The sequence below is a fragment of the Melopsittacus undulatus genome, chromosome 2, assembly GCF_012275295.1.
Source record: "Melopsittacus undulatus isolate bMelUnd1 chromosome 2, bMelUnd1.mat.Z, whole genome shotgun sequence".
In the NCBI taxonomy this organism is placed as follows: domain Eukaryota; kingdom Metazoa; phylum Chordata; class Aves; order Psittaciformes; family Psittaculidae; genus Melopsittacus; species Melopsittacus undulatus.
Window position 1 is genome coordinate 94458037 of NC_047528.1, and position 17686 is coordinate 94475722.

The 17686-nt window shown below is 43.6% G+C and overlaps 1 protein-coding gene across 8 annotated transcripts in view; it reads left to right on the plus strand.

The window, feature by feature from the left end:
• The window catches only part of TIAM1 (TIAM Rac1 associated GEF 1), a 154868-nt gene that overhangs the window by 47736 nt on the left and 89446 nt on the right, over nt 1-17686 (plus strand). For 2 of the 8 annotated variants that reach the window (XM_031051466.2, XM_031051465.2), the window contains exon 2: nt 17419-17597. The exons of the other annotated variants lie outside the window; for them this stretch is intronic. The gene's annotated coding sequence lies outside the window, so the exon portion shown is untranslated. The remainder of the gene's footprint in view (nt 1-17418; nt 17598-17686) is intronic. 8 annotated transcript variants of the gene reach the window in all.

A 17686-nucleotide genomic window follows, 5' to 3' on the forward strand; every position in this document is an offset into this window, starting at 1 on the left:
TCACTGACTGCCCACGGCCATCCGTACTGGTCCTCATTTAGGAGCTACCACCCCTGCAGCAGCAATGGTGCAACAGGGCGTTAAGCTGTACAGCTCAGCCTGTTCACCCGCATTAAAGTCACAGCAGTGCACTTGGGTACACCCATGGGGATGGTTTTAGCTGCCGCACCCTAACTAGCCCTCCTCGTGGTGTTTGTGATCCCTTGCTAATAGGTGAAAAGATTAAGAGAGTGTAATGAAATCATGAAATGTAAGAGTGAGGGGAAAGGAGAAAATACTGCATCGTCTGAAATTTGTGCTAGTAAAATTTTAGATTTGTAGTATTTTGAACTTGAATGATATGATGAGATTCTTTTAGATCTTCCTGATGGGGTTAATACCTCAGTGTTTTTCTTTGCAGCAGAGTAATCCGTAAGGCTGTACCAGGTTTTTCTTCCAAGTCCTGTAGGTTGTTGTTTTAATTAAAAATGCCATAAATTTGAGTGCTATTTTTATTAAGAGAGTGTTGAAAATATTCTAATTGCAACTCACTGTTAGTCCAACACAGGATCATTTTAATTTAAAATCAACAAATGTTTCAGCTAGGCTTCTATCACAATTATTAGTTTTTAATTATTTCTGCCATTTTCCCTTATGAAAAATGAAATTATTACTCTTCTGATTCTAAATCTAATTCTGTTTACCAACTTGGAATGTAGAATTGCTTCCTGGCTTGTTTCATGAAAGGCACTGTAATCTCCTTGGAAAAGCTGGATAGCTATTGCATTGACATTTCTTCATCTAAATGGATTAGGAAAACGTTGGTGGAATTTTGAGATATTACTTAAAGTTGGTCTAAACATATTAATGTATTTAAGCCTGATGCTGAAGCATCAAGTTAGTTTGTGTGACATCAATCACATCATGGTCAATCTAGTCTAGGATGTCATGTTTGGTATCATGTCAGCTAAATTAAAATTTAAAGTTAGCTATCATGATAATTGAATTTGTTTTATCCTGATTTATTTTTCTCTATATGCAAATTCAGACCCATTCCAGTGCACACAGGCTGTGCTTCTGTGCAGTGGCTTTCAACATCTTTTGGTCAGTGCATCCCTAACAACTGTTCCAGCAGAGGTGTGAATCCTTCAGAAGTAGTCAGTGGGCAGTGTGCTGTGTTCTGTTACAGCTGTGGTCACGCTCTCCCTTATCTCCTGGATTCCCATGGGCTGCTGCAGAGACCATGGCTCAAAACCCACTGGACAGGCTACCAGGGCTTTTGAACAGGTGGGCTTGAGATACCACTCCTGTGTCATGGGCTAGGATGGCTCTAGTGTTTCCAGTTGTCACTTGCATCCCTCCAGGTAGTGCAAGAATAGTCCTTGTGAATGACATTCTTTCTGCAGGAATTTATCAACCTGTTGCACTTGGCACAGCAAAGGAATCAACCAAATTAACAACAAATTTTATGCTTACTAGCATAAAATTACTAACCAGTTTATGTTAGTACTAAGAACTGTGTTCACTGTTATTTAATGCTTGACTTACATACAGGCTAAGTTAGAAAACATGTACACTGGGACATCTTACTTAGCTGTTCACATCATGTGGCATTCTTCTGAATATTTCCCTTAAACTCCCTTAATGAATGAATTGGGCAAAATCATGCATGGCAGACAAACAATACTTTTCTGTTTCATTTTGATGGATAGCATCTTAAGCAATGTACACTAAAAGAAAATGTCTAAGTAGTGTTCTTATGGGATCAACAATTCATAACTCAATTTAGTCTGAAGTCACTGGCTGACAGGTTAAACTGAGAGCTGTCCTCATGTCTCCATTAATCTTCATCTGAAAGTTCCCTGGAAAAAATGTTAACTTGGGGATGGCTTTGTTGCTGATAGGCATGCAAGCAATCCTTGCTTTATGTTGATCTGTACTTCCAGCTGTTCACTTGAATTATGGGTTAATTCTGTCTGGAATTCTGCATAATTTTTTAATCTTGTTTCCCTTAATAGTTGCTTGTCGGGGTGATATCTGAAATAATGACCATGGTGCATCGCTGTGGGATAATACTTAAGTTCAGTCATGTGAGTGTTCATATAAAAACATCCCTTGAGTCTGGTGGGAGCCAATTTGCATTACAGCAGTGCTGAGCTTTGCTCAAGTCTCATATTATAGTGTTTAAATATCTTCCCTGTGAGTGGACATCAGTTTTCTGTGGGGGAAAAGAAGATGGATTCTGGAAATCTTGCATAAACAATTACTCTTGGCAAGTGGGATGCTGTTCTGTTTTCCCTGCTTGTTAAAAGTTCCAGTAAAAAGGTCTCTTGATGGAGAAATATCCCAGAATGTAGGCCTGATCACAAGAAACCGGGAGCAGGGCTGTACCTTTTCCCTTTGAAACACCATCTTGCCTGTGTTTACATTTTCAGCATTTTTCATGATGTATTGACAGAGAAATGTCAGAATAAGTTTCCGGAAAGCAAAGGCATGAATGAAGTCTTTTTCTCTCCTCTTATTCCTGAAACTGGTCATGGGCCTTTTTTTCCCCTAAGCCTGTTAGCTTGGGCTTTAAGCAACAAAACAATACAGTAAGACCAGAAGCGCTGGAGCAGGTGTTGCTCGCTTGTTAAGACAAGTATTGGACTCGTTTCCTTTTCAAAATGCAGTTGGAAGTCAGTCTGTAAGGAGGAAGATTAAAATGGAACTATTGAGCATAAACTTACAAAGTTGGCCTCGTGCCCTAAAGTTGCGGATTTATGTGCGGCATTGTAAGAAGAGCAGATTATTAACCTTGCTGAGCTCCTGTGAGCACCTATAAATCCCTGTACAAAACCTTCCTAGAGTTTTCCCAGCCTTTTTGCTCATTAGGAAGATTAAGTGCAATCCCTTTCTCTTCCCCTCCCATTCTGATGTTCTAGATCATGTTAGCTGCCTCATGGTCTGAGGTTTTTCTCAATGCTTTGTGCCTCAAGTTGAGCACCAGCTTTTATGAATGGCTTTGAGAGATGTGCTTGCATTACTTGGCAGAGGGCTGGGGTGGCTTTCTGCCTGCCCACAACTGAACTATTCTTGTGAAGGTTTTTCCCTGCCAGTGTCTGCACCTCCATGTTACAGTATTGGTTAGAGCAGGCCATGTAGAGCCTTTCTGCATTTCAGTAGATGCTAAAAAATTGTCTCAGCATGTTATGTGTGTGCTGCTGCCAGGCCCTGCAACACTTGTTTGACTGAAAGCCTGAACCCAGCAGCCTGGGATGCACTTGGCTGAACATTCAGCCAGAGCTTCCTGCATCTCTTGTGTAAACTAGCACTTACGTTTCTTAATTTCACCTCTGTGTTCAACCTCCAATGGGGCATCTTTCCTTGTTGGTATGGGAGCCGTCAGCAAAGGCCTGCTCCTAATTTGGTGGTGAGGCTGGGGTAAGTTTTTTCCCCTTGAGAAGTTCTAGGTGCCCATTGTGTAAAATGTTTCTCAAGTGACATTGTGCTGGGAAGAGTACAGATGCTGCAAGCTGGAGTGGAAAGGTACCCTGCAAAGGTGATTATACATTGCTTTCCATGGCTTAATTATTTTTTTGTTTTAAGAGGCAGAGAATATGTCCAGGCATGTTAAAACCTGTGTGAGAAGTGATAATTGAGTGCCTCCCTCCTTTCCCACAGCTGGGCGTAGATAAGACACGCCAAACCTCATGTCTGGCTTCTTTTTGCAGCCCTTTCCTGCAGCGGCTGCTGCGTGGCCTCTGTTTTGAGATGGAGAGGGGTGAGGTGATTGAGGGGTGTTTGCCTCTTTTCCTCTGCCTGTGGCACACATGCAGCGCTGGTACCCATGAGCAGTGCTGGTGCTCATCCCTGTCTCTGTGTTGTGGATCTGCACCCCAATCTCACTATGGTGCTTGCTGTTGACCCCTAAATTGCTAGGCCAGCAGTGCACAGGGCGTTTTCCCTGCCCCATGATCTCATCCCTGTGAATGAGGTCTGTGCTCTGTTCCCCCATCACATGAAATCACTTGGACTTTTCAGAGTAAAGAAGAACTAATGGTAAATGGGGGTGGTGGAAGCTGGCCTCAAACCACATTTCCAGTTGTGGCTGTAGTAGTTTATTTGTTTCATTTCAAAACTGTTTCAGGCACGGCTGGTTTAAATTACTTCCCCCTTGTGACCTACTGTGCTGATAAGTGGTCAGCCTAAACAATATTCTGCATATTAATTGGTTTAGTGGGATTTTGGGTGATGTTTGGAGGAGTGCCACTTTTGTTTTTAACATTGTTACTCTTCAAATGTTATTATTTTTAAAATGGATTTACTACCCATATAGATAATTATTAATCTGATTACTAAACCTGAAACGAGTGCTGAAAGTTGTCGAGTCTGTCTGAAACACTGCGAACAAAGGAAGCCCATCAGGTTTCTGTACCTTTTATACATATAAGCCTCCGGAACAAATGAACTGACAGAATTCCCACAAAAATGTCACAGTTAATGGGCTCACTCTTGGCTGCGCTGTATAAGGTTACAGAAGTACTGGTAGGTATTGCTAATTGCAACCTCCCAGATGTCACCAGGAGGACAGTATAGTGGATGCTATAGCCTGTGAGATGGGCTGAAAGAGGGCGTGATTTTTCTCAAGCCTGTGCCGTCTTTGCTGGGCTCTCAAAAGTTTAAAGCAATGAACCCATTTTGCAGAGGAACACGAGTGTTTGGTTGCTTTTTTGTACCCTTCCTGAACATAGCTGCGGTGGGAATTTCAGGTATTGCCACAAGTTATATATAGGACGTTAACAAGGGTGTTTTCAAAATGCTTACCGTGAGCTTCCTTTGAAGGACAGCCTTTTTCAAATGGGAAAGTGAGATGTGCTGCCCTGGCACTGCTACCTGGGAGGCGGCAGCTGGGGAGAGCAGCAGTGCTGCCTGCCACTGCCTTTGATTCCTCCTTATCCTCCTCACTGGAGCTATTGAGTCTTCTGGGCCAGAGCAAGGAGGAAGGGAGGAGGTGGCAAAGAAACCTTCCCCTCAGCCAAACCCTGATGGGATATCCCCTGAGAGAGAGGCAAGGGGAGCCGGTTTCAGAGGCACAGGTGCTGCCTGGCTGGTGAGGGGATTGAAGGGCAATGAAAAAGGTGCTGAAAATAGAATCATAGAATCAACTAGGTTGGAGAAGATCTTTAAGATCATCGAGTCCAACCATTACCCCAGCACTGCCAAGTCCACCACTAAACCATGTTAGTGAGGGCCTCATCTGCATGGTTTGTGAACACTTCTAGGGACACTTCCCTGGACAGCCTGTTCCAATGCCTGAGCACCCTCTTGGTGAAGAAATTTTTCCTAATATCCAATCTAAACCTCTCCTGACACAGCTCGAGGCTGTTTCCTCTTGTCCTATCACTTGCTACCTTGGAGAAGAGACCAGCCACCTCCTCGTTCCATCCTCCTTTCAGGTAGTTGTAGAGAGCAATAAGGTCTCCCCTGAGCCTCCTCTTCTCCAGACTAAACACCCCCAGTTCCCACAGTCCACTGAATTAATTTTTCACCCATTTTGCTGAGGCTTTTGGGCGAGGTGTGGAAGAGAGCTGTTATTTCTGAAGGTGGGAGGGAGGCTTGCTGGCTCGCTCACATGGTGGCTTGTTCCGAGTGAGACCAATATGCGTGAGCTCGACAGCTTCTTGAAGAAAAGGGTGGCGTCATCACGGCGGAGGGAGACCCTTTTTCTTCCCCTGACAGACCTGAAGTTTCAGCCCACCCTTGGTGCAGCCAGATGCTCACAGATGAGAAGCAATTTGCTGCAGTGTGGCAAAAAGGAGAGCGTTTGTGCTGCTATGTGTTGCAATGATCAGAGCCTGCTGGGAGCAGCCCAGGTTTTACACAACAGGGGCCAATGCAGAAAAGAATGACTTTCCCCTCCCAGAAGCTGAGAGCAGCAGGGCTAGTGGAGGAATGAAGAAAGACATTGTGTCACTGAGGGCAGGTGCAGAAGTGGGGTGCAACAAGGCCAGATATGCATTAAGAGCTCATTGCTGGTGTGGTGCACCAGCCTGGCCTCCTTGCAGTGGTACAAAGCCTTCTTGATGTGGCTGGCGCTTATGCCAACAAAACAGTGCTTTTGCTGGAAGAGCTTATTCTAAGCTTGCTTTTCTTTGGGGAAAAAAGAAGTGTTACTATAAGTCATGTCACAATTTTGCTCCTATAACTGTATGCAGTGGTCTCTGCAGGCATAATCAGAGGTCATGCTCCATCAAATTTGTGACTGACATAGCTGTGTTGGCAAGTATTTGTAACATAGGTCTGGCCTCAATTTTGAGCCTGTGCTTATATTCCTGCACAGCACAGAGTCTTTCCTCCTTTAATGTATAGGGGATAACTTTTGGATAAAGATTTTTGTAGGCGCTGGTTGAAAACTGTAAATGATGAAGTGCAAAATACTAGCTTTCTTTCCTCCTCCTCCTCTTTTCATGTAGGTATGTTTGCTTTGATGAGTGGTGGGAAAAACCCAAGTAAACAACTGGAGGAGGGAATTGCATTTGAAATATTTTGATTTCACTTGTGGGTGATTTGAAAGGATGTGCAGCCCATAAGTGCTGAGTGATCAGGTGATCCTTTAAGATGGGAAGACTGTCTCTGATGGCAAAACATCCAGAGATCACCAGAGCATCTCTAAGGCAGACTCTGTACTAGCAATGTGAAAACTTCAATGGTAAAGACCTCTGAACTAGCACAAAGAATATTGTCTTCCAAAAAGAGGTGAAAGGCTGGTGCAGTACTGCAAACCAAGGAGTCTTTGTTTAGCTTAACTGTAAAGGTGTCCTTTGCTACTCTCTTTCGGCCCCTCTTTAAAGGGCTTCCCTTTAAAATTCCACTTCAAAATGGCAGTAGTCTCCTATTTCTCTTTGAAGTATATCCACTTGCTGCAAAAAATAAGTTACTTTTTCTGCCCTAGGTCTGTAGCATCAGTGTGGAGATGTGGTGAGGCTGTGGCTGCTGGTGGAGTGCAAGGCATGGGAGAGTCATGTCTCCTGGTGGCTTTAGCCAGAGTGGAGGAGGGAGAAAACATGGTTTTCAAGAGGACTGAAATTCAGGCTCGCTGATATTATTTTTAACACCCATTTGAATAAAAATTACTTTATCCAGTAACACAGAAGGGGCTGTGTGCATACGGACAGAAATGGTGCTGGGAAATTATTGGGAAAGTATGGTCTTTCCTGCAGCTTGGAGATCACTCCATTTGTCGGGCAGATGCCTTTCACGGGAGCTCAGGAACTGTTGTGAATAATTCGCTTGTATTGCGGGCATAGGTGAATATGGTCAGTGTGTCTACAAATACACTGTGTGCACATTTACTGCAATTTTTATTTTCATTTGGGCCGGGAATGATGCCACAGAAAATATCAGTAGCTTTCTCAGCTACTAAAATCATCTACTACTCTTTAAATTTAAAGAGGAAACGGGTTATTTTCTCTTAGGACTATTTTGAGCCACATACCAACATGAAGCGTTGAAATGATGGAATGACATTTACTACTGCTGAAAATATCAAGTGCTGTGTAGATTTACTGTGTCTTCATTTGACAGTGTGGCTGATATTTCATCAACCCAGCATTTCTGAAGAAGTACAGCTATTGTTTTGTTAGAAGTTTGCATTTCTAATGTACTTCAGAATTCCTAAAAAAATCCCACTTAATACTTTAGCACTGTATAATGTTTCGTTTCTGTGACTATACCCCACAGTAACTGCTACAGGTAAGAAAAATACTCTTCTGATAAATATTAAGGCAGAACATTTTATTAGTGACCTTCTTTTATCAAAAAGGCATTGAACCAGAACTGACAGTAAGCACTTTTCCACCAACACTCTGGTTGTGCTTCAGTCGGGCAGCATCTGTAGCGCTCTCTCTAATAAATAGCTCTGCTGGGTGACTTTCCAGTAATGTTTCACTTCAGGCTAGGCAATCAATTTTTCTTTTCTGGTGAATGGTTTATTCACTGAAATGTGGTTTCTGAGTTTGGGACAGTTAAACTTTGGAGCTGGTTATAAGCTGCTGGAGGGCCATAGTCAAGTGATACTGCTTCATTGGAGCTCCCAGGTGAGATTAGGCAGACACGTGGCAGGATTGGAGGCTGTGAGCAATCACTGTGACTATGGATTTGACTTAAACTTATTCAGTATTTTCAGCTGAAAACTGAATTTTCCACATAGACCAATAAAATAGAAAAGAGTGGCTTCCCCACCCTCACCCCTTCAAATGCACATGCACCCGCATGCTGCTTTCTAATCTATACCCAAGAGGATGTCACTCCTCCAAAACAAGGGAAATTCAGATGAAAGTCCCCTGGCAAGCCTAAAATCCCTATGGTACACCTCTCTGTGGAAGGCACCTTCATAGGAGGCTTTCTTGAGTTACTTACGCTACAGAGATGCTCTTGGAACAGTTGTCCTCAGTTTGTCTTGTAAAGTAGTTGCTTATGTTTTTCATATAATATTTAAATGTTGGGGCACTAAGAAAAAGAGAGAGCCTGGTGCTGGAAAATTCCCACCTAGGATTTGGAGCACTTCTCCTTGCCCCTTTTCTGATCATACTTTTGAATTGTTTTCAGAAGAAGAAGAAAACCGATGCTCTATTTGGCAGTCTGCTCTGCAGGATGTCAGGAGCAAAAAGGTACAAGACCCACAGCTGGTTATCTGGCAGTGCTGGCTTTGCACTAATTACAGGTAGCTTATGTGTGCCAGCAACAACATTTTACATTTATTGACCACAGTTTGCAAGCCAGAGGAGGATTTGAACCAACTCCTGTGCCTGCCAAGCTATGGAACATTAGTCCAGCAGCATCAATAAGTTACTTTTTTCATACTGCTCAGGAACAGTGTGAGTTTCACATCTTTTGAAAGGTTGAGCTCTCTCCCTTGATGCAACTGCAGTCCATGGATCACACCAAGGCTGGTCAGTTCAAGAAATCCAGAGCAATAACTGTCTCCTGAACAAGCCAACTCAGCAGGTACGCTGGGGTTGCTCAGTTGCACAATGATGCCTCTTTGCTATATGCTTGTGTCCCATTTGACTGCAGTTTTGTTATTCTAGAGGCAAAGTTCAATCTGTCTAAGAGAAATCATTGTGCAAAACTTGTACAGTCTTCAATCCTTGTCCTCTGAAACGTGTCTGAGAGAGCAATCACCCTGGCTTGCTCCTGCAGCTCCCGGAACCATCACCAGTCACACTGGGATGGTGGGAACTTGCCTGCTGTACGTCTGTCTTGTCCTGGGAGATCCCAAGCACATGCTGGGGGCTGGCTGCTTTTATGAAGGCCTTGCTGGAGCCAGGTACTTGGGACTGCTGCCAGACCTGAGGACATTTGCAAAGGAGAGAGGGAGAGGGAGGAAGGCACAGTCCACTGTAACCTTGCCTTGCTTGTATTGTCAGGAAGAAATTACTATGAATACAACTATTTGAATTTATTATTTTTTTAACCTACCCTTTTCATAAATCATGTCCTTTTGCAGCCTTCTGTTTTGCCACATGAGACAGTCTTGTTGTTTTCACCTCTCAGGGTGAAACTCTATGCTTCACTGTGTCTGCCTTGCTTTTCTTGAAGGTAGTCTGACCTGCATTAACCTTTGCCACAGATGATTAGGATTGCGTATGTTATTCCAGATGAGGTCACCATTCACTCCTGTTTCTGCTGGGCAGGTCTTGCTTGGTGCATCTTTTGATTTCATTTACTTTTTTGGTCATTTTTATCACATTGGGAGCTTGTGGTCCTCTGGGATCAATGTGAGACAAAAGCTCTCTTTGTATTGTGACTTTTTCTGACTGTGCCACCAGCACAAATCACGGAGAAAGTTCTTTCTTTGCGTGTCATCATTGAAAACATTATAAAACCTGGTCCCTTGAGCCAGATAATTCTCCTTTCAGCACAACCTCTTTGCAAAGATTCTTATGCATATCAATTGCTATGCCAATTTTCATCATCTTCAGCTTAACTAGTAGTTTCCTGCAAAGATATCTCCTAGCTTTCCTCCCCTGGATGATGGGTTATTTTGTTGGAGAAATCGATCAGAGTAACATGCCACAATCCGTATTGCATTTTATTCAATTTCCCATTTCTTCCCATGTTTTTCCCTGTTCTCTCTCTCAGATGTGCTCTCCAGTCTTTGCGTGCCGTTGAGGCCAGACAGATGGGTATGTCATTGCTGGGATCACTTGTTCTCCAGTCCCAGGCAGGATCCTGATCCGCAGGTTTTAATATAAAAATTCTTGTCTATATCCCTGTGGTTGCTTGCACCACTTCTCTCATAGTTTTGGGATGCAGATTCAAAACTCCTGCTGACTGGCACATTTTCAACTCTTTGAATTTTGCTCCTCAGATACCTCAGATGTGGTGATTCACATGCCTTGCTCCCCCATGCCCTTGCTGAAAATGAAGGCAAAGCATTCATTTTATTTTGAGGCCACACTCAGAGCTGATGGGTTTCAGCTTTCCATCATGAAGCTATCTGAGCCTGACTTTTGGTAGTTTTGGCTTTTCCTCTCAAAAACATTTGCTGATCGGTTGCTTTTCCCACCCTGTGGCAAGGCTTTGTGCTCCCTGCCCATCTCTTCCCAGGATGGAGGATCACACCCTGAGCCCTAAGGGAGTCATCCCCCAGGATTACCATCCCTCATGGGTTTTGCCCCCTCTTAATTAAAGGAGCAACACCCAATGTGTTGGTGTTGTGTGTTCCTCCCGCAGGGAAGAGCTATCAGCAGGAGCTGTGTCAGGAGATGTGATGTACGAGTTGTGACTAAAACCGGTCAACCCAGATAAACTTAACTGCGGTGGTGCGGATACATCTCAGCGACGGCTCTTGAGTGATCAGGTTCTGTCAGGACGTGCAAGATAAAATCTGAATTCTTAATTTATCTTTGACAGTGCCAAGCTGGTACAGACCAGACGAGTTTTGCATGAGCATTTTCTTTTTTCCTGTATGCTGGAGAAATGGTGAGAGCTTACACTATGGTAATGCCAGGATGAGAAACCTGCTCTTTTGCGGTTGTTATCATCACACTAGGTGAAAACAGCAGCCATTTGGTCATATGCTTACTTGCCTCTCCTCCCAGGCTCTGAATAAACAGTAGTTCTAATTCCCAGTGTTGAGTTTTGTGAAGCAGGGCTGCTTCTTCACTGGGACTCCTTTTTGTTCCTCCTGTCCCCTCCAGCAGCCCTGGTGGGAGTGCTCAATTCATACTGAAGCTGGTAGTACTATTGGTAGTCTTCTTTTTAAGCCTGGGTGAACTGCAGTCTCAAGCATCTCCACCTTGCCCTATCCTGCCAGAGCAGCCAAGCCATAGCATCTCCAACACATCAGGCAACAAGCTCTCTTATTTTCAGGAAGTGTGGGATGTTTAACAAGTGTTTTCTGATGATTAGATGTAACTTTCTCCTTCGAGTCACCCAGTGCCTTTTAGGATTGGGGGTATAGCCATTTTGGGTCTTTCTGTAGTTGATGAGAGTGCTATATTCATACTTGGCAGAGAGGAAAAGGAGCTGTGGGGAGTATCCCCAGCTTGCCCAGGGTGCAGAGGAGGCAGGCTGCAGGCAGGAATCAAGCTCTGCTCTGCACTCTGTCCCTGGCAAACAATTTACGTGAAGGCTGAATTTTGTAAGGTGCTGATTTGAAAGTATGAGCTCACTGAGAGAGATACTGGTACCAGAACTTCTGCAAGACATGCTGTAAACTTAAAAGGACATCCTTTGCTACAATGCTTTTCCTTATTATGTGTCCCTTGTGGCCTCATTGCGGAAGTTGTTGTAACTTTTATGTCCTTTATATTAATTATGTAGCATAGCTTATAATGCTTTTGTATCTCGGTGACATACCTCATTCTCCATCAGACAGAGTGACCAAAATGTGAAAGTTGCTCTGATCGTGCACCCACCTGAGTTTAATTTGCTGCCTGTTTTTCTGTAGACCTCTGGAATCCCTCACCAGTAACTTAAGTCGGGTATCTAAAATTAGATACTTGTCTTCATATCTCAGGCACCATCTTAATGATCTGTGTGAGGTCTTTGGCATTGATTGAAAATCAGATTACTTACCTCTGTGCTTAAATGAGGATATACACTAAACACTTCCTCTCCAATTCCCCCTCTTCCAATTATTGGCCTTAATTTTTTTCCACAGCACTCTAATCCTTCACATCCTGCCTCAGCGGTTCCTTGGTCACTCAAGCCAAGTGTTTCAATTTTTATTGTGGGGACTGTGGTGCTGGGTGGTTCTTCTGTGTGTGCATCGCCTGCCATGTCCTGCTCTGCTTCTCCCCCCTTACTCTTCCAGCTACCTGTCCTCGTCTGTGCAGTGAGTGCTCTGATGGATGCATTCTGGTCTCTGTCTCCTGGTCTGAACATTTTTTTGTTACTACTAAATAAAGTTTTTTTTTTTTAATGCATTTGGCACGTCCCATCCTCATTGTGTATCAGTAGTTCTCTACTCCTTTGGCACAAGCAGAAAGTCATTTTCAAGCAAAGTGTAGTAACAATAATGTATAACCTAAAGGTAAATAAACAAACCACACCTTATTTTTATTTCAGATGTAGTTTGGGCATTCTTTTTATTTTTAAAAAGTAATTAATAAATGCACACTCAGGCCTTTCTCATTCTTGTCCTTCATGGAAGCCAAGTGGGCTCCTTCCTCCCTGCAGCTCCCTTGTGGCTTGGCTGGCTGCAGCTCCCTGGAGTGGGTTATAAACCCCCTCCGCTTCCCAGGGTGCTGTGCGGAAGCTGCTGTTCGTCTGCCCCACAGGCTCCGGGGAGTTGCCCTTGTGGCTTCCCATAGATTTGCTTATGTCTGATGATCTGAAATTAGAATCCATTCCTTGCTTTGCCCTTCTCTTGCAAACGTGTAAAACCTTGCAGATTTCCCCTAGGGAAGAAAGGGGGATTTTCCCACCATTAAAAATAAAAGGGAAGGGAAGGAGAAATACTTAAAACATATTCAGATAGTTGTAGATATGATTAAAAAAACAAACAAACCTGCAACTGTGTCAATTATTCACATCCCCTTGTATAAATATAGAAACCCTGAAGAGGGGTCTTTGCCTTGGGCTACCTGCTCTTCCATGAATTTATTACCAAGGCCCCACAGTGCTTTGGCATTGCCATGCTTCTGGTTTTGTTTTCCTTAACTGTGATTTGGGGGATGGTTGATTGTCAGCTATACAGAGATTTTAGGTCTCATAATGCACCTCCCTCCCTCCCTCTCTTTTTGCCTTTTCTTCCCTTTCTTAGAAATTCTCATAGGTGTGGTGCTGGAGGAACAAGGCTTCCCACATCTTTCCTTTAAGAGTTCTTCACAAAGGGAATGTGGGTTTGTTTTTCTTTCCCCTCCTCTTCATCTGGAACAATCACCCAGCATTGTTCTAACCGTGACAGACACAAAGGTTGCATGTTAGTGAGACGGTTGCAGAGAGGTTTTGCAATCCCAGCTCTGCTGGCCAGTTCTTGCAGATGTGCAAATGGTCTCCCCAGGCTTGTCAGGATGTTCATCGTTGTCAGCCTCCGGTTTCAGGAGTAGCTGTTTTCTTTGACAGTATAAGCTGTGTTTGGTTTAAAATGACTTTTACCCACAACTGAAAAGGTTCTAAGTAATTTTATATGTCATAGAAAGAAAACACAAAAAGGAGAGTGTCATTTATTTTCACTGGTTTAAAAATCAACCAGCTTCTGCAGTCCACTAGTGTTTGTCTAAGTGCTCAGTGTTGTACGTAGTTTCATTGGCTACATTGAGAACAGGGAAGCTGGGAGCATTTCTGAATTACATTTCTGAACCCATATGTGCACCCAGCCCTGTCAGACAAAGATCTGGCCACACAGCACAGCAGCCTCTCTCCTTCCATCTATCCATGCATCCATCCATCCATCCATCCATCCACCTATCCATCTCATGTGGGTTGCAGTGTTTCACTTTGTGGAGGGCAGCCCACAGCTATGGGATGGTCAGAGCCAGAGTTGCCAGGACACCAGGACCCTGAAGCATTCTAGACCATTTACCTTCTTCTCAGGGTAGCTGTTTTGATAGTTTGATTTTGGCAGCCATTCATATTAGCTAGAGATAATAAAGGCTAACAGAATGTGGCCTCCAGTTACAAATAAAGGGCCTGATTCTCTGTTTCAGGAGACGGAATCGAACACTGCAGTTACAGTGCTTGTGGAACTGGGATTGTGGGTGGGGAATACAGCCCAGAGCTGTATTCATTTCACTGATTAATATTAAACAGTTTTTGTATGAAATGACTACTGATTTATGTCTATGTATATACATCCTGATGGTTTATCGTGGAATTATGGAGGGCTTCGCAAAGATGGATGAAGATTTGCTTAATGACCAACTGATCTCACATCTGCAGTTGTGTTTGAAATCTGACAAAACCGATGCATCATAAAATGAAAAAGTAAAAATGGAATTGAAATAGAGCTGTCATCCTCCTTGACAACTTCATGTACACTGCACAAGGGGTTATACTGGCAACACTAATTTTTCCTTACTGGGAAGGCTGGGTTGTGCTTTGAAAAAGTAGGCTTTAAGAAAACTGCATATTCTATATTTTTCATCCATTACTGTTCATGTCCAGTGTCTGCAAGCAAAAAGAAAACAGGTGTGCTGGTTTTCTTCCTAGTCTCTTGGCATGGCAAACTGTTTGCAGCATGTGAAAGTCAAACCTCTCGTTGCTGTACCTAGGATCACAGGTAGCAGATGTGATGAATAACAAGGTGCTCCTTTAATATATTCTGCTTCCCTACTATGCATTTATTTAATCCATTCATGGTGGATTGCTGCAAGCTTCCTCAGTTTGGATTGACTTAAGTTGCTGTGTGATGAGCCCTGTGGGAACTCCTCGGCCTTATTTTTCAAGGCGCTGGTTTGTGGTTGTCGAAATAAATACAGCTGTGCTACTTCCAAACCTTCAAAGAACAAGAGAGTTGCATTGATGTATGTAGACACTGGCTTACATGTGTGCATACATGCATCATAGATGTATGTATGTGTGCGTGTGCATGCATGTCCGTAGGAGTCTGAATATTGTCTTAAGCATAGAAATGTGGAAATCTTTATTTGATGTTTCTTTTCTAATGAGGTGATCTGTTCCATGTATGAACATTTGCAACTGACCATCTACCCTGAGAACAGTTACTGGTGAGTTACTGGTGGTCTGAACATGCAGTCAGGTCCTGCCTTTGTCAGGCTTCACTGACAGAGCAAACGTCTCCGGGAGCAAATGCATGCTGTACAGGGAAGGGTTTTGTGCTGGGAAGCAAGCCATGGGGCTGTGCTCGTGTTTGCTTCTGCCTTTACTCATGATGGAGGAGCAAGGGCATTGCTTTTGCCAAGACCTTGCTGGAGGGAAGTCCTTGTCTGAGACTACTTCAGCACTGCATGTATGAAATGACTACTGATTCATACGGTTATCCAGAATTTCTGCTGTGCAGAGCTTTGGCTGTTGGAGTGAACTGGGATGCACAGGGGCAGGGACCATTCCAGTGTGTGTTGATGGCAAACAAAGAGAAGGATGAAAAATTGATGTTACTCTTGAAAAGTATGACTTGGTTTCATTTCAGAAAGACTGTCCAAGTTGTAAAAGTTAACAGGAACAGAGCTTTTCAGGAAAGAATCTGTGGGTAATGGTAAATCCTTCTCTTCTGGAGGAGCTGTGTGTGCATAATACTCATCTGTTCATGGTAAAGGCTTTTGCCAGCCCTTCAGAAGTGCTGAAGTATAGAGAAGATTTGGATAATGAAGTATTCAGTTGTAAATGTCCACTTTGGATTATCCCACCTTTTCAACAAATGAGTGCAAGAAGAGAACAATTTGTGTTGGAGTAGCACAGGCAGTGTATAGAGCAGGCAGTGTTGTAGTTGGTTTCTTAGAGAAGTGACCAGTTTGCTTCAATCTGGACCGGGTTTGTCTGAGTTACAAACTTCTCAAAAGCTGCTCAAGATGGAAAATTAGATAAAGTGCTCGGCTGCATCTGGATTTTTCTGCTTTTGGACAAATTTTCTGGGGCAGCAGCAGGCGGATCTGAAAAAGATGGTCACAATTCCTTTTTCTTTGGAGGTGAGGAATGCACGTTGCAGAATTGTTCATCGTGTGGTGGATGCAGGTGGGAAGCCTCTTGCCTGTAGGACCTTGTTTGTCAGCAAGATTCCTGTCTTGCAAATTATTGGCAGCTGGCATGGTAATGAGTCCATTTCAATATAAATGAGCTTCATTTTATTAATTTCTGCCAGCTCCTGAGCAATTCATGAACTGCTTTTCAGATCTCAACCAACAGCTCGGGGGAAGAAGGGGAGGTGGGGAGCAGAGAGGGGAACATGAAGGAGGAGAAAGAAAATGAGAATGGTTTTAATTTAGAGAGGAGCTGGTGACTCTCATCTCTTTTGAGAATCCAGCCAAGAGTGAGGATCACAATTTCCCCACCAAGCAGCAATAATAACATGAAGGGCATCAGTAATCTCTTCCAAGGTTTTTGTTCTTTGAGACTTTTAGAAAAGTTTGTAACTCTCAACACTCTGTGTGTGGTGTTGGGTTGATGTTTTACTGCTGGTGTTTGGTTGGGAGAAGGGGGAGTTGGGTGACTTGAGAGCTGACATGGGCAGCACACCCAGCCCTCTGGTGAGGCTGTTGTTCTTGGTGTCTCACAGGACTGGACCTTCAGTTGGTGTACTTGCAAGGAAGCTTGCCAGAAGTATCAGGACAAAATGGGACTGGGATTTGGTGCCCACACAAGTGTACGCATGTGTGTAACTTGAAGACTATTTGTATGGCTTGTCTTACATCTAAATAAGTGCACACTGGTCTCTTGTATCTGTGCCTCAGTGAATGCAATTAACCCAATGATCCTTTCACTGTGCACAAAAACACATGTAAATGCTCTGCCCTACATGTCTGATTCGTCCTTGAAAAATGTTAATGAAATCCCTGCTTGGATAATCACCCTTTTTTGTAAATGAGACAGTCTTTACAGAGAAATCTCCTCTGAGGTCTTCCAGTTTTGGGCCTGTTCCCTCTGCAGTTGGGTCCCTCCTTGCTGCCAGAAGTTAAACCCTGGTTTATTGGAAGGTGCCTTTCTTTCTTGGTGGGTGTCTTTGGATGCAGGCGTGGTTTTGGACCTGAGGTTTTCTAGCCCTGCCTGATGCAGACTGTCCTCAGCAGAGGCATGTTAACGTCTCTGGGGATTTTTATTGTACAAAGTGGTGGGAAGAGGAGCTCTCCACATTATGTAGCTTGGGTTGATGGTGCTCGATTGGGCTTTTCATTTATTCTGATTTCATCACTCAAGTTTGAACACAGCATTTGCATGCTGTATTGCATGGTGTTTCTTAGGTAACTGATGATAACAGGCAGAAGATGTCCTCCTGTATAGCTGTTCCTGCTAACCCTTTGTCTGATGTTTTTCTTCCCTCTTTCTCCCCAGGTTTTTGGCATATAGGCATAGACTCTGACGTGAGAGTAATGGAATCGCTGAGTGGCAGGTGCTGACAGCTTCTGCAGTCCCAGTAACTGTTCATTTTGGTATCATTTGCAATTCGGCACCTCTAAATGCCACAGCTCTCTTGGGGAAGGTTGCGCTGGATACCAGTACTGCCTCAGAAGGTACATGTGTGTCCGTATATTTTTCCTGAAGAGTTTGCTGTGTTGTATAGTGGTTCAGGGGAAGGGATCAGCTGCACGTGGTTTATGGT